The 10,370-nt window shown below is 46.1% G+C and overlaps 1 protein-coding gene across 2 annotated transcripts in view; it reads left to right on the forward strand.

The window, feature by feature from the left end:
- The window catches only part of cdh13 (cadherin 13, H-cadherin (heart)), a 267,459-nt gene that overhangs the window by 243,437 nt on the left and 13,652 nt on the right, over positions 1–10,370 (forward strand). The window lies entirely within an intron of this gene.

The following is a 10,370-nucleotide window of genomic DNA, read 5'->3' on the forward strand; positions in this document are numbered from 1 at the left end:
TTGGTGTGCATGTGTGTATGTGCGTGCATGTGTGTTCTTCCATGTGTGTGTGCGTGTGCGTGTGTGTGTCTGTGTGTTTGCATGTGCGTGTACGGGGCATCGTTTCTGTAGTCTTTTTGCGTTCATAACAGCAGGTCACCTATGAGCTATCAGTCGTAGCAGTCAGTAATGTGGTTATGGACACAGTGCGGTCTGAAAGGCCTTTATTACAGATGATGTGTGCTGCTGGGGGGAGCAGGACAGCCCACACACACGTGCAACACACACACGTGCAACACACACACGTGCAACACTTGTACAACACACTCGTGCACTACATTAGAGACCTTGTTGTGCATGTAGTGTTGCAGAGGTGCAGTCAAAGTGTCTCCCTCCTCAGGCCGGAAATATTGCCAAGAGTGCTCTGTCTCCCTTTGGGAATGCTGGGAATATCGCCTCTCATACCATCACCTGCTTGCCGCTCAGCCAGACAGCCACGACAGCTCCATGTTTCAGGGCTGGCAGAGACGGCATTGTGCCAGGGCCTAATCCTAATCCTAATCCTAATCCTAACCCAGTGTCTCGCTCTGAAACCTAAACAGATTTTTCGTTTCCTTCTTTATTCCCCAGCAGATGTTCATCCAGTCAATTCGTCCCTGAGTGTGTGTGTGTGTGTGTGTGTGTGTATACAATTCATTTGCTTATTAAATATTTTGTTTTATTTTCATATCTGGAAATGTTTATGCAGTCATTTGGATTTCTTGTTTACATGTCAACAGTGACAGTGTTGAATAATGGCGTGTCATATCTGGGTCACATTCCCATACTATTAGACATACGACTGTGTGTCTGGAATTACTGTGGCAGACGTCACAGAGGATTCACGTCTTCCTTCCCCAGTAGAGTGCTGATGTGCTTGTCTTGTGCGCTCTCTTCTCGTTATAGCTGTTAGTCGACGGCTTCTCTCTGTGTGTTCCATAAATCCCGATTCCTCCTCCCCAGTAACCCAGTGATCATGATGTGGTGTGATCAAAGGAACCCAGCGATCGTGACACAAAGTGTTCAAAGTAAACAAGTAATCGTGACACGGTGTGATCAAAGGAACCCAGCGATCGTGACACAGTGTGATCAAAGGAATCCAACGATCGTGGCACGGTGTGATCAAAGCCGAACGCTGTGATCTTGTACGTCATTGGCCGCATACAGCACTTCCTGGACATGGTACATGCATGTCAGGTTTGGAGCGTGTGCCAGGGGAACACTCATCTGATCCTTTCTGTCTGCCTCTCTCCATAGATTACGTCCCTAGTCTATAAATAATCTGCGTATTCTTGATTCCTAAAAGTAGCATGAGCAGGAAGGTTCACAGAGCTTTTGAATGCGTTGTATGTCACAAATGGCTCTTTGAGTGAACCTGGATCTCCTAGCAGGTCTGGACGTCCATGACCCACATGCCATTAGTGTGCACCCACGCTCAAGCTCAGCCGTCGCTCCGCCGTGCTCTCTCTGATCCGGCTTTGTGTTTCTCTGTGGGTGGACTTTGGCTGGGGGGGAAGGTTAAGTGTATTTCAGCTCCACAGCTCAGTCCTGACCCAGGATGACAGGCTGGGTTGGCGCTGTGAGAAGCTCTCCAGCTCCTCGCTGTCTCCTCTGGAGAGCAGGCTGTGGTTTTCCCCTGGGCTCATTAACCCAAGGCTGCTGCATCTCCAACATGCCACTTCTCGTCTCCTGCTCTCGCCAGACCGCTGCTGCGCCACTCCAAAGAAATGTCACCTTAACCCTGGTATTACCGGACCAGCGGTGAGGGCCATGCCGCTTCCAGCCTAAAGGGCAAGGTGGACGGTTCTTGGTCGGCTCCCGTTTTTCTCTCGGAGATGTGGAGGAGAAAACTGTACTTTGTGTGTGTGCTAATGGAGAAGGCGCTGCTTGATTCTTCCGGGCTTATGGCAGACAACAACAAAAACACGGCAGAGACCGGAGTGCTCCGCACGACTTCTGACCAGGCCTGCTCGCCTGACTTCATGCTGAGTGTTAGGAGAGTAGTTTTTCTCTTTCTGTTTACATGTTTATTTAAATTGAAGTGAACAGCTGAGTGTCTGATGTCATGCTGGATATCACTTCCTCTTCCAGCGCTTAATTATGTCTTGTTTGTGACCCAGGACGTGCTGATCTGTGCAAAGATTCAATCTGAGAGAGAGAGAGAGAGAGAGAGAGAGAGAGAGGGAGACAGAGAGATAGATAGAGAGAGAGAGAAAAAAAACATCTGAGAGAGAGAGATGGAGAAAGAGAGACATCTGAGCAAGAGATAGAGACATAGAGCGGTAGAGAGAAACGTCTGAGAGAGAGAGAGACATCTGAGCGAGAGAGAGAGAGAGAGATACAGAGAGATAGCGATAGCAGTTGTGTCTGAAGCCGTGGAGAACATGACTTTGACTTTGACAAAGCTGTAATCTTCCATCTGAAAGGCAGCATCATGGCGGCCTGGAGCGTGTGTGCCCTTACGATTACCTCACACTTAAACTCAGAGCCTTGGTAAGCTTTGATCTGGGGAGCGAGCGTGCTTGAAAGAGCAGGAAGAACTTTATACGCAATCAATATTCTGATAATATTCCGGCACCTGTTGCACTGTGTGCGAGTGTGGAATGATGTCCAGCATCACACAAGACGCAGAGACACGTCCCACACGTCCCACACTGTCCCTGTAGGTATGGTACAGCATACGCAGGAGGGCAGAATGAAGAACACTCAGTGGTTATTATCAGGAATGAAATTGGCAGCATATAAAATCCAGTAATAAAAATATGCGAAGATGAAGCTCTGGTCCTGAAACTAGAACTAAACTACGCTACTGGTCCTGAGACTAACTAAACTAACCTAACAAACCTAACTAAACTAACATAACTAAACTACTCTACTGGTCCTGAGACTAACTAAACTAACCTAACAAACCTAACTAAACTAACATAACTAAACTACTCTACTGGTCCTGAGACTAACTAAACTAAATAAACTAATCTAACAAACCTAACTATACTAACCTAACTAAACTACCCTAACGGTCCTGAGACTAACTAAACTAAATAAACTAATCTAACAAACCTAACTAAACTAACCTAACTAAACTACCCTACCGGTGCTGAGACTAACTAAACGAAATAAACTAACCTAACTAAACTACAGATATTTTATTTCTGTAACAGCAGCAGTTGAATTGAAGCGAGAGGCAGGGTGCTCTTTATTCTCCATCGGGCTATCAGCGATGGAAGCACTTAACCAAAACACAATTTGCAGAAGAGCTAGTCTTCCTCGGGGTAACACAAATGCTTTACTCGACGTAACATTGAAGGACCACTAATGTGCAGCTCCATCTCCTGGGATCTGTGAGTGGAAATAGGGTAGAGAGTGAATAGGGAACAGGTGAAGCCAATCATAATCGGGGACTGGTAACGGGGCAGGTGTGAGGTTTAATCCATAGCCGGAGTGGGCGTGTCCCCCGTGCTATCTGGCTGACCAACCGTGACAGAACCTCCCCCGAAGACCCCGCCAGCCTCCTGGCGTGTGGCTGACCCTGCCGCCGCGGAGCCGGCTTCCAAGGATGTAGCCTGTGGAAGGAGGCGATAAGGTCGGGGTCCAAGATTTGGGAAGCTGGTGTCCAGCACCGCTCCTCTGGCCTGTGCCCCTCCCAATCCATAACGCACCGCATCTGCACACCTCACCACCTAGAGTCGAGCAGGGCCCTCACCTTGTGTGCCAGACCATCTTCCACCCGCAAGGGGGGAGGTGGTGCACCTGAAAGACTGGAAAGTCTGAGAAGCTCGGCTGTTCCCGGGCAGGCCTATGTGGTAGGTGAGCTGGTTAATACACTGCGTGACAGTGTACGGGCCCTCGTACCTTGTGGCTAGCTTCCCATGAGGTCCCGCACGGCCATCTGTCTTTGAAACCCACACCTTCTGTCCAGGTTCATAGAGGGGTGTCTCCCCACGCCTCCTATCCGCCTTCCTCTTATAGACAGCGATGGCCTTGCGCAGCCTCTGATGCACCTCCTCCCACACCTGCTCACTGTGCCAACACCACACCTCCACCACCGGCTGATCTGACTTGGGTGGATTCCAAGGATAGAGCGGCGGTTGGAAACCTAGAACACATTCACAAGCCGTTAAACCCGTCGCTTCATGACGTAGGGAATTCTGGGTGTACTCTGCCCAAGGGAGGTCGGTACTCCAGGTCTCTGGCTGGTCTTGGCAATGTGCCCTCAGATATCTACCCAGTTCCTGGTTCTCTTTCTCTACCTGCCCATTGGCTTGAGGGTGGTAGCCAGATGTCAGGCTGACCATGACGTTCAGTTTCCCCAGCAATTCCCTCCACACCTTTGACGTGAATTGCAGGCCCCTGTCGGACACGATGTCCTCTGGCAGTCCAAACACTCGGGAGACCTGGTGGAAGAGCAGTCTCCCATGCAGTGGGTAGACCTTTCAGTGATAGGAATCTCACCATTTTTGAAAACCGGTCCACAATCACCAAGATCACCGTGTGGCCTTCTGAAACAGGTAGGCCAGTAACAAAGTCTATAGCGAGGTGGGACCAGGGTCTAGGAGGAGTAGGTAGAGGAAGTAGCTTACCTGTAGGCGGTGTGCGAGGTGTTTTGCTGTGGCCACATACCTGACAACCTCTCGGCTCATGGCAGGCCGCCAATAGCGAGCACTTAAGAGTTGTGTGGTACGGGTTGCCTCTGGGTGTCCCCACGGAGGTGTGTGCACAAGCGATCAGGGCTCGCCGGTGACAGAGAGGCACAAAGAGATGGTCAGGTGGACAGTGCAGGTGTGGGTTTGCTGCAGCTATTTGCTGGTTAGGTCCCATCTTAGAGTGGCCAGGAAGCAGGTGCGTGACAGGACCAGCTCTGGTGGATTGGGCTTCTGCGTGGTGTTGACGCGAGAGGGCGTCCTTCCTCACGTTTTTTGCACCTGGTCAGTAGGTCACGCGGAATGCAAACCTCGAGAAGAGCGACCACCGGGCTTGTCTGGAATTGAGCCTCTTGGCGGTCTGGAGGTATTCCAGATTCTTGTGGCCTGTAATGACCAAAACGGGGTGCCGTGCTCCCTCCAGCCAGTGTCTCACTCCTCGAAAGCTAGCTTCATGGCGAGGAGTTCGCGATTTCCCACGCCATAGTTCCTCTCCACAGGGTTAGTTTCTTAGAGAAGTACGCAATGGGCTTTAACTGTCTTCCCAGGAGATGTGGCGTGTGCAGGCGTGGAGGGGAATCTGGCCTCACTCAGCAGCCTGAACGTTCTTATTCTGCTCGCTGTATGAAAGAGCGACTCGCTACGCTGACAGTAGAATGTTGTGTAAATGTTACAGCTGTTACACTACCCAGATTTCTGAAATGGTTTGGTTTGATACATGATATAGTAGTCACTTTATAACACAAAGTAACACAAGTGCTTGTAATGCAATCCGACGCTAACAGCACGGCTTTCAAATTACCCTCATGAAGATTTCTCATTCCAATAATCTTTTCCTGGACTCTTGCTTTGGTTCAGAAGGTCACGTTCAAATCAGCCAGGGGGACGGCTTTGATGCAAACCGCTGAGTCAGCTCACGCAGTTCCTCAGATTCGTTTTGAAACTAAAGTTTCTCCAGTTTCTCCAGAAGCCAGTCAAGGCACCAGAGGGGAAGAGAAACTGGAAGACACGTGTCTCAGTGAGATTCCTCACACTGACTCATTACTGAATTACACTGACTCACACTGAGTCATTACTGAATTACACTGCACCAAACCAGATAATTACTGAATCACGCTGACTCACACTGAGTCATTACTGAATTACACTGCACCAAACCAGATAATTACTGAATCACGCTGACTCACACTGAGTCATTACTGAATTACACTGACTCACACTGAGTCATTACTGAATTACACTGCACCAAACCAGATAATTACTGAATCACGCTGACTCACACTGAGTCATTACTGAATTACACTGACTCACACTGAGTCATTACTGAATTACACTGCACCAAACCAGATAATTACTGAATCACGCTGACTCACACTGAGTCATTACTGAATTACACTGCACCAAACCAGATAATTACTGAATCACGCTGACTCACACTGCATCATTACTGAATTACACTGACTCACACTGAGTCATTACTGAATTACACTGCACCAAACCAGATAATTACTGAATCACGCTGACTCACACTGAGTCATTACTGAATTACACTGACTCACACTGAGTCATTACTGAATTACACTGCACCAAACCAGATAATTACTGAATCACGCTGACTCACACTGCATCATTACTGAATTACACTGACTCACACTGAGTCATTACTGAATTACACTGCACCAAACCAGATAATTACTGAATCACGCTGACTCACACTGCATCATTACTGAATTACACTGACTCACACTGAGTCATTACTGAATTACACTGCACCAAACCAGATAATTACTGAATCACGCGGACTCACACTGAGTCATTACTGAATTACACTGCACCAAACCAGATAATTACTGAATCACACTGACTCACACTGAGTCATTACTGAATCACGCTGACTCACACTGAGTCATTACTGAATTACACTACACCAAACCAGATAATTACTGAATCACGCGGACTCACACTGAGTCATTACTGAATTACACTGCACCAAACCAGATAATTACTGAATCACGCTGACTCACACTGCATCATTACTGAATTACACTGACTCACACTGAGTCATTACTGAATTACACTGCACCAAACCAGATAATTACTGAATCACGCGGACTCACACTGAGTCATTACTGAATTACACTGCACCAAACCAGATAATTACTGAATCGCACTGACTCACACTGAGTCATTACTGAATCACGCTGACTCACACTGAGTCATTACTGAATTACACTACACCAAACCAGATAATTACTGAATCACGCGGACTCACACTGAGTCATTACTGAATTACACTGCACCAAACCAGATAATTACTGAATCACGCTGACTCACACTGCATCATTACTGAATTACACTGACTCACACTGAGTCATTACTGAATTACACTGCACCAAACCAGATAATTACTGAATCACGCGGACTCACACTGAGTCATTACTGAATTACACTGCACCAAACCAGATAATTACTGAATCGCACTGACTCACACTGAGTCATTACTGAATCACGCTGACTCACACTGAGTCATTACTGAATTACACTACACCAAACCAGATAATTACTGAATCACGCGGACTCACACTGAGTCATTACTGAATTACACTGCACCAAACCAGATAATTACTGAATCACGCGGACTCACACTGAGTCATTACTGAATTACACTGACTCACACTGAGTCATTACTGAATTACACTGCACCAAACCAGATAATTACTGAATCACGCTGACTCACACTGAGTCATTACTGCTCTCTGTTTGGCTTTCTGTGGTTATCCACACCTTTCCACGACAGCCCTGTGCAGTGTGAGTGAAACAGTGAAATAGAGATTCACCTCATCTCTGCACATGTGTGTTGGTCTCTACAAATGTGTGTTAGGCCCCCACCATGTGTGTTAGTCTCTCCACACGTGTGTTGATCTTTCCTTATGTCTGTTGGTCTCTCTATGTGTGTGGTGGTTTCTACACGTGTGTATTGGTCTCTCCACATGTGTGTTGGGCCCCAACCATGTCTGTTGGTCTCTCCATGTGTGTGGTAGGCTCCCACCATAAGCAGTATATGTGTGTGTGTGTGTTTGTGTGTGTGTCTATATATATATATATATATATAAACATGTCACAGCATATACATTTATACATATATAACGATCTATAAAGATCTTTAGTGAGATTCACTAACTAGTCAACATTTAACTCCTAGTTATAGAATTCAGCTCAGTCACGTCTGCAGTGGTACAGATGACGGTCATTAACTGGTGTCCTTTAACTGGTGTCGTTTAACTGGTGTCGTTTAACAGGTGTCCTTTAACTGGTGTCGTTTAACTGGTGTCGTTTAACAGGTGTCGTTTAACTGGTGTCGTTTAACTGGTGTCCTTTAACTGGTGTCATTTAACTGGTGTCCTTTAACAGGTGTCATTAACAGGTGTCGTTTAACTGGTGTCGTTTAACTGGTGTCGTTTAACTGGTGTCGTTTAACAGGTGTCGTTTAACTGATGTCCTTTAACTGGTGTCGTTTAACAGGTGTCGTTTAACTGGTGTCCTTTAACTGGTGTCGTTTGCCAGTATGAAGGGTTGTTGGCTTGCTTTATGTTTCTTTGCACAAAAGGATGTTAGTTTGAGGAAGAGCAGCATGTCAGAGCTGCTAATGTGTGATTGATGCCTCCGTATGAGGCGTCTTGCTCTGGGTTTTTCTGAGCTCTACTGTGAGGGTGTCAGGGCTGGAGAATATCTCAACAACAGAAGATCAATAAAAGATGATTTATGAGCTATTTTCCCAACATGCTGTAACAGTGCCATTGGGTTGTGAGTCTGATCGCAGTCTGATCTCTATATCCAAAATGCCAGCATTTTGACAGCAAGATTTTCCTCTGCACCTAAAATAAGAGGAACAAATCAGTGTGTAATTATGAGTCATGTCATCTGATATTAATAGCTACTCCCTCCTGGGGCTGTTTATGACAGTGGGGCTTTTCAATCGCTAATCTGAAAGAAACAGCACATCTCAAGAAGTGAATGTTTTACTGCTACTAGTAGTCAGTAAGAGTGAGTGTGTTGGGAAGCAGAGTGTGAGTGTTGAGAAACAGCGAGTGTGTTTTTAGAAGCAGAGTGTGTGTATTGAGAAACAGAGTGTGTGTTGAAGCAGAAAGTGTTTCTCTCTGACGTGTTCCAGATGATTCATGTTTCACTGTGTTTCAAATGACACATCGTTCATTTTCTGCAGTTTTCTATTAAGATGAATGAACGTGAGTGTGAGGAGGTGAATGAACGTGAGTGTGAGGAGGTGAATGAACGTGAGTGTGAGGAGGTGAATGAACATGAGTGTGAGGAGGTGAATGAACGTGAGTGTGAGGAGGTGAATGAACGTGAGTGTGAGGAGGTGAATGAACGTGAGTGTGAGGAGGTGAATGAACGTGAGTGTGAGGAGGTGAATGAACGTGAGTGTGAGGAGGTGAATGAACGTGAGTGTGAGGAAAAAGGAATGACACAACAAATATTTAAAGGTTCACTCATAAAAATAAATTGTCATGTTTCTTCCAGCAGGTCAGTGAGGTCATGGACACCCTACTGTTTTTGTTTTTTTTTGTTTTTGCTTTTCTTTTTTGCTTTTTTGTTTGTTTGTTTGTTTGTTTAATGCCTTTATTGTTGTAAACAAGAATTTCAATGATTTGACAAGAATCTGTCCATGTACTCACAGCACTCACAATACTCACAATACTCACAGAACTCACAATACTCACAGCACTCACAATACTCACAATACTCACAGCACTCACAATACTCACAGCACTCACAACACTCACAGCACTCACAATACTCACAGCACTCACAATACTCACAGAACTCACAATACTCACAGCACTCACAATACTCACAATAGTCACAGCACTCACAATACTCACAATACTCACAGCACTCACAATACTCACAGAACTCACAGCGTTCACAATACTCACAGAACTCACAGCACTCACAATACTCACAGCACTCACAATACTCACAATACTCACAGCACTCACAATACTCACAGAACTCACAGCGTTCACAATACTCACAGAACTCACAGCACTCACAATACTCACAGCACTCGCAATACTCACAATACTCACAGCACTCACAATACTCACAGCACTCACAACACTCACAGCACTCACAATACTCACAGCACTCACAATACTCACAGAACTCACAATACTCACAGCACTCACAATACTCACAATAGTCACAGCACTCACAATACTCACAATACTCACAGCACTCACAATACTCACAGAACTCACAGCGTTCACAATACTCACAGCACTCACAATACTCACAGCACTCACAATACTCACAATACTCACAGCACTCACAATACTCACAGAACTCACAGCGTTCACAATACTCACAGAACTCACAGCACTCACAATACTCACAGCACTCACAATACTCACAATACTCACAGCACTCACAATACTCAAAGCACTCACAATACTCACAATACTCAGCACTCACAATACTCACAGCACTCACAATACTCAAAGCACTCACAGCACTCACAATACTCACAGCACTCGCAATACTCACAGAACTCACAATAGTCACAGCACTCACAATACTCACAGCACTCACAATACTCACAGCACTCACAGCGCTCACAATACTCACAGCACTCACAATACTCACAGCACTCACAATACTCAAAGCACTCACAATACTCACAGCACTCGCAAT

This window comes from Electrophorus electricus, chromosome 4, assembly GCF_013358815.1.
Source record: "Electrophorus electricus isolate fEleEle1 chromosome 4, fEleEle1.pri, whole genome shotgun sequence".
Taxonomy (NCBI): domain Eukaryota; kingdom Metazoa; phylum Chordata; class Actinopteri; order Gymnotiformes; family Gymnotidae; genus Electrophorus; species Electrophorus electricus.